Source organism: Octopus bimaculoides, chromosome 1 (genome assembly GCF_001194135.2).
Source record: "Octopus bimaculoides isolate UCB-OBI-ISO-001 chromosome 1, ASM119413v2, whole genome shotgun sequence".
NCBI classification, from domain to species: Eukaryota; Metazoa; Mollusca; class Cephalopoda; order Octopoda; family Octopodidae; genus Octopus; species Octopus bimaculoides.
This window is the reverse complement of record NC_068981.1, coordinates 54,189,683-54,196,457: the sequence shown is the minus strand read 5'-3', so window position 1 is coordinate 54,196,457 and position 6,775 is coordinate 54,189,683. Positions and strand designations below refer to the sequence as shown.

At 34.5% G+C, this 6,775-nt stretch overlaps 1 long non-coding RNA gene across 1 annotated transcript in view; it reads left to right on the top strand.

Annotated features, from left to right (window-relative positions):
• The window catches only part of LOC128247361 (uncharacterized), a 286,909-nt gene that overhangs the window by 66,703 nt on the left and 213,431 nt on the right, over nucleotides 1-6,775 (top strand). The gene's annotated exons all lie outside the window — the stretch shown is intronic.

Here is a 6,775-nt window from a genome sequence, read left to right as displayed (position 1 = left end):
CTTAGAAATGATGCCAAATTTATTTTTAGAAATGATGACATTTGAGAGATTTTTTGTGTTTTAATTATAGGGATAAGATTTTTAAACCCCAAGTAAGATAAATTTAATCATTGTTTGTTAAGAGTGGGTTTGAATTTCTTAATAAAGTCCTTTTCTTTGCATTTTCTCTCAATTTCATTCCGGTTGTAAAGTTTATGGAATGGAAATATAATAAAAGTTTGATGACCACATGTTGCCAGATGGTTACTCAGTGGTATTTGGCGGACTTCTGGGTTTTTAATCTGTTGTCGATGCACCCGTGAGCGTTCCGATAGTGCATTACCTGTCTGGCCAACGTACAGTTCTTCACAATTAGGGCATTTGATGCAGTAGATTAGATTTCATAAGGTTGTCAGTCTGGTGGCTGAATGACCCCTTTTGGTTGCTAAGAGCAGCATTCTGTCTGGCAGCATTTTAATTCCAGCAAGTTATACTTCCTTTTCGATATTGGTATTGTGTTTAAGGTGGCGAGCTGGCAGAATCGCCGCCTTCAGCCAAAATTTATAATCAATATTATTGTTGTTTAAGGCAACCAGCTGGCAGAATCGTAAGCATACCGGACAAAATCTTTAGCGCTATTTCGTCCGTCTTTACATTCTAAGTTCAAATTCCACCGAAGCTGACGTTGCCTTTCATCCTTTCGGGGTCGATAAAATAAGAATCAGCTGAAACACTTGGGTCGATGTAATCGACTTACTCCTCTCCCGAAATTGCTGGTCTTGTGCTAAAATTTGATAACAATATTGGTGTTGTGGGCAGAAAGAATAAAATGAACGAAGACTTGACAAACGTAGCACTTTAAAGAGTTAATAGGAAAAAAATTATGTATATCCTGCAATATCGGAAGAAACTGAGAAGGGAAATATATTGGACGAGAGATGATAGAAGTTGAAAAACTGTGGTGCCGTGAAGGAAAAAGGAAAATGATAGAATCTAATTTAATAATATTACTTTAAATTTGAATGCATTTGAGTTGGAAGACAAACGTAGAAAAAGGCAAGTAAAGACAAAACACTAGTTTTGAACGTGTTCGAGAAATAACATTAAGATAAAGTACAGACGCGAAACAACATCACACAGTGTTAACAAAAAATGAAAGAAAAAGCAATGAAATTATAAAACCTTATGGAAAACCTACCTGCACTCTGCATAATAAGCGAACTGTTAGAAATAAAAAAAACTGATTTACACGTTTTGGTCGCGTAATTCAGTTGAAGACTTAGCGGTAATGTTTTCTCTTATATATACGAATAATCAGTTTTATATTTAAAACCAGTGTAATGTACAAGACTACAGATTCGTGTTTCAAATGTCTAAATTTTATGAAGAGAAATAACGCTTCAGTGTTTCATAATAAAATCAGGTTTAGACATGTGTTCAACTAATGAATTAGTTGAACACATAGTCATCATACACACTCACCTACTGTATCTACATAGTATTTTATTTATATGCCATGCAAAATGTATAAGGAAAGTGCAATGGTTGTTAATACTGGGAGAAATATTGCCCTTTGGATGGTTGTCTCCTAGTTCAAATCAGTGGTGTGTCAAGAGGGAGGCGGGGAGGGTGGTCCGCTCTGGGTTGCACAATTTATTTGTATTAATATATCATTAATAAAAATGCAGAATAAGTATTATAGACTTTAATAATGTATAGTAGTTATTAAAATTTCCTTAAAATTTTAATTTATCATCAGTAAACTTGTATTGTGTGTTAATATTGTGTAATATACAGTATAATGTTGCCAATACAGTAATATTGCGTGTTACTGGATAAGACAGTGTATCGATGATATTCAGAAAGTTGATTATTTTTAGGTTGGTCTATATTCTATTTGGTTTTATTCATATAAATTTACGATATCACTGATATAATTAGAGAGGAAGCGAATTAAGGACAGCGGCACAGCATTTAGAAAAAAGAGAAGAAGAAGAAGAAGAAGAAGAAGAAGATGCTATAATTAAATTTCTCACCAGACTCGACCGTCCAGATGAAACTGGTATTACTGTAGAAGGTTAAGGCAGCGAGCTAGCAGAAACGTTAGCACGCCGGGCGAAATGCTTAGCGGTATTTCGTCTGTTCTGAGTTCAAATTCCACCGAGGTCGACTTTGCCTTTCATCCTTTCAGGGTCGATAAATTAAGTACCAGTTGCGTACTGGGTCGATCTAGCTTTACGAGGCTATAGAGAAGACATTCGAGTTGAGAAGGCAAATGAAAATAAAAGAAATTTTCTGGAGCTTGTTCAACTTATTGGAAAATTCGACCCAGTGCTACGTGAACATTTTATGAAAGTAAAAATTGATAAGTTTACAACTTCCATTCTCTCACCAAAAATTCAGAATGAATTTGTGAACGTTCTGGGAGATCAAGTGAGAAAGAAAGTTATCAACGAAGTGAAACAGTAAATACTATTGCATTATTTTTGATAGTACTCCAGACATTTCTCATATTGACCAAATTTCTCAGGTGCTACGTTATGTTGAAATAGATGAAAAGAAGTAAAAGTAGAAGAATCCTTTCTTCGTTTTACTGAGGTGGAAGGCAAAAATGCTGGGCAAATTACATCAATGATTCTGAAACAATTGGAAATAGACGACATTAATATTCAAGACTGTCGTGGACAAGCATTTGATAACGCGGCAGTAATGGCAGGTAATCGAACCGGTGTTCAAGCGCGTATAACAGAAGTTAATCCAAAGATTGAATTTTGCCATGCACCAATCACTGAATTTAGTAGTTGTGCATTCAGCTTCAGTGGGTACAGATTCAGTTGCATTTTTTTAGCACATTGGACCGTTTATTTTCATTCTTCTCAGCCTCTACTCATCAATGGGATATCTTGATTGAGATAACTGGTGCAACTATCAAAAGAGCTGGGGAAACGAGATGGAGTAGTCGAGCAGATACAGTGAAAGTTGTACATACAAAATTCACGGAAATCATCGCTGCGCTAGAACAGCTGATGGAACATATAGAAAACGCAACTATGAGATCTGATTCAGGTTTAATTCTTCAGGCGATGCTGTAATTTTCTTTCTTGTCATTTCTTGACCTTTGGAGAGATGTACTTCTTGAAATTAATGACACTCAAATGTACCTCCAAATGAAAGTCTGGAGTTGCAACAATGTGCCATTAAACTATCAGCCTTGAAAACTTCTCGACTTGTAAGGAGAGACAAAACAGTAGATGACGCGTTGGCCTATTCAACCGAAATTTACTCTGATATGGGAATCAGCACATAACATCGAATTCGCAAAAAGAAAAGAATGAGCTACGAAGAAAGTATCGATGCCGCTCTCAGCTACGACGCTAAGCTAAGAAGAGAAATGTTGTCAGTGATAAATAAACTGGTTGAAGAAATTACCTCTAGATTCGAAAGACTTCACGATATTGCAAAGAAATACACCTTTCTCACACCGTCTAATTTGTTAGATAAAGAGTGTAATTGTGATGTAGATGCTTTTGATGAGAATATTATGAGAGAAGACTTTCTGGTTGAAAGGGCAAGACTGCAAAATTATTTGGCGGCTGCAGGCGCTGAAGACATGGAAGGGCCTTTGCAAGTTCTTCAGTTGATTCAGAAATATAATCTTATTGATTCATTGCCAAATATTGTAATACTTTTAATAGTCTTCCTAACTCGTGCCATTAGTGTTGCTAGCGGACAATTTGGACTAACACTAAAACAAACTGTAACCAGAATAATTGAATGAAATAGCCTGGTGACATTCTGACTTAGATACTGACTACCATAACGAAGATACTTATTAATATGCAGTAACCACAGGAGTTTTGAAAAGCTAATTTTCCAATACCACAAGTCTGGATATTTGTTTGTTCTTTCTAATGCAATAATTTTTCCTCCGGAACCATAAATAATCCAGTTTAACAACTATATTAATCCCTGAGATAAATTGTTGATATTTCTTTCTGACTAATTCATTTTTTAGTAAAGATTTTTGTTGCAGAAGAACCTTTCTTATTCTTAACTAAAAGGCCTAAAAGAGATAGAGCAACTCAGTAATAACATTTAGGCTTCCAATCGAAAATGCTTTTTTTTTTCTTCTTTTTTTTTCCGACGGTCTAAAATAGATAGAGCAACTCAGTAATAACATTTAGGCTTCCAATCGAAAATGCTTTTTTTTCTTTCTTCTTTATTTTCCGGCAGTCAAAGATGAATATCATTCAGAGGTCACGAAGCTTATATCAATTAACATAGACAATGTAAATGCTGTCAATAACATTGACCGGTCAGCTGGAACAAAACCCGTACGCATGAAGATTTTTTTTCATTTTATGACTCCAAATATTTTGTTTTGTTTTGTTGTAGTTTTTTTTTTTTTTTTGGTGGGGGGTGTATATGTTGTGCAGCAAGAAATATTTACAAGATTGCACAAAAAAAAAGAAAGAAAATGATCGCATTAATGAGATTAGTCAGCAAAGCAACGATTTTTTTTTCAAGAAATTATTAGATTCAGTATTCGTATTAACTAGATATATGCTTCAATTTGACCAAATTTTCATTTAAAATTAAATCACATACATTATAGACTCTTGGTATTGATGTTTTTGTTGGCAGTCTCAAGGTGGAATATCTTTAATTCATTGAAACTGAGTTGTAATCAGTCTTCAAAATAACATTTAACAAATGTTATGTTTTCTATAGCGAAGCGAATTTATCAACCCTAAAACTGTGCCACATAAAATAAAATATATTCAAAAGAATTCTGACAATTCCATCAGCACACACATTATATTATCTAAATTGATCTTCTGAGATTTTCTTATCACTAGCTTATAAATTTGTAAGGCAAAATACAATAGATAAAAATGAAATAGAAACGGAGGAATTGATAAAATGGATAGATGGTAATAAGGAAAATGCAATCACAATGTGAAGTCCATTCAGACGTTTTATCATTAGGTACGCGTCTAAATCCTCTCGGGACTACTAATGACTATTTAATTGAGTCATAATCTATAGCATTTGTTTCCTTGCAATTTACTCTTATGAAACATATCTACCATTAATATGGTCTGTCTGTATTTCCATTTTTATATTATTCCACGCCTCTTTCATTGATAAGGTCAAAGCTTTGTAATCTTCAACTATTGACCATAACCCTGTTAAATTATTCTTTATGTGTTTTCTTTTCTTTTTTTCATACACAAGCACACAAACATCCTCATGTATATTTTTGTAATTTTTCACTAAATTTTATGCTGCAAGCTACATATATTATTACTATTACAATATTTTGTTATACATTCATGTTCATTTTATGTATGTATGTATGTATGTATGGATGTATGTATGTATGTATGTATGTATGTATGTATGTATGTATATGTTTTTTTTTTTGAAAAACATATATGTATATGATGTTTGCTCCATCTTCACAGATGGTTGCCGTCTCCGCGGGCTTCTTCGTTATCAATAGTATTTCTGACTTTCCATCCATGACTTCTCAAATGATTATTCAGTCCCGTTGCAAATCAGCATGATTTGAAGCATACGTGACTGGTGACAGTTGTAACTTACGGTGAGCTTCCAGCTGGTTAGGTCTGCATACGTCGTCGCTCTTCTATCGCTTTAGGATTTTCTGTAGAAGGAATGACAAATGAGGTCACCATATAGAGGCATCCGTACACCATTAGGTTACAGTGATAAACGCTTGTACAACTCCAGTGCCACTTTCTGAGTCTCCATGACTAGTATCTAGTGACAGACCGAAGTAAGATAACCAGTAATCATGTGAAACCGCAGGTTTTACATCTGAACGTCCCTCTCCTAGAAAGTTGCTGTGACAAGAGTCAAGGTCCCCTTACTCCAAATGGTTTTACGGAGCATCCTAACACCGACCAAGAGTACCTCTACGTCCTCGCGCTTAGATATGTTATCATATACGCTAGTTAACTTGTAGCTGGAATCCTAACAAGTATTACTACTCCGAGTCCGAGTAGACAAGGGAACAATAGCGACTGAGAGGTAGTTCCATTCTCCTCAAATCCTTGGAATTCCCGAACCAGAGCTCCACTACTGGATACAGTTTAAAGTCATACACAGGACTGACATATATGCGCGCGCGTGTGTACATATATATATATTACGATTAGGCATTGCGAAACTAATAATCTGGTGCACGTGTATATATTTATACATACATTCTTTTTCTGTTTTTTTTCTACTGTTTCTACTAGTCAATCTAATTGCCTTGTTGGACATACATTTTTTATATGCATCAGTAATGACTTTCTCACTGGTAATGCCATCTCTATATATTGCACAAATGTAGTTCTTTTTTTACCAAAATAAATTGCACTTCATATTCGAGGCTCTGATGAAGCTACAGGATGTTATTCAGGCACTCAACTACGAGTTCACTGCATCTTATAGCAGGAATAGATGTAAGCTAATCAAGTTCATAACATAACCATTGTTTTTCCAGTGTAATCTCTTCCTCTTAAATCTATGTATGTGTGTGTGTGTGTGTGTGTGTGTGTGTGTGTGTGTGTGTGTGTGTGTGTGTGTGTGTGTGTGTGTATGTGTATACACGCACACACACATATACATACGTATGCATTTATGTATGTATAGATAAATAGGTAGATATACATATATATATATACTCATATATATATACTTATATATATATATACACACACACACATATATATATATATATATATATATATATATATATATATATATATATATATATATATATATA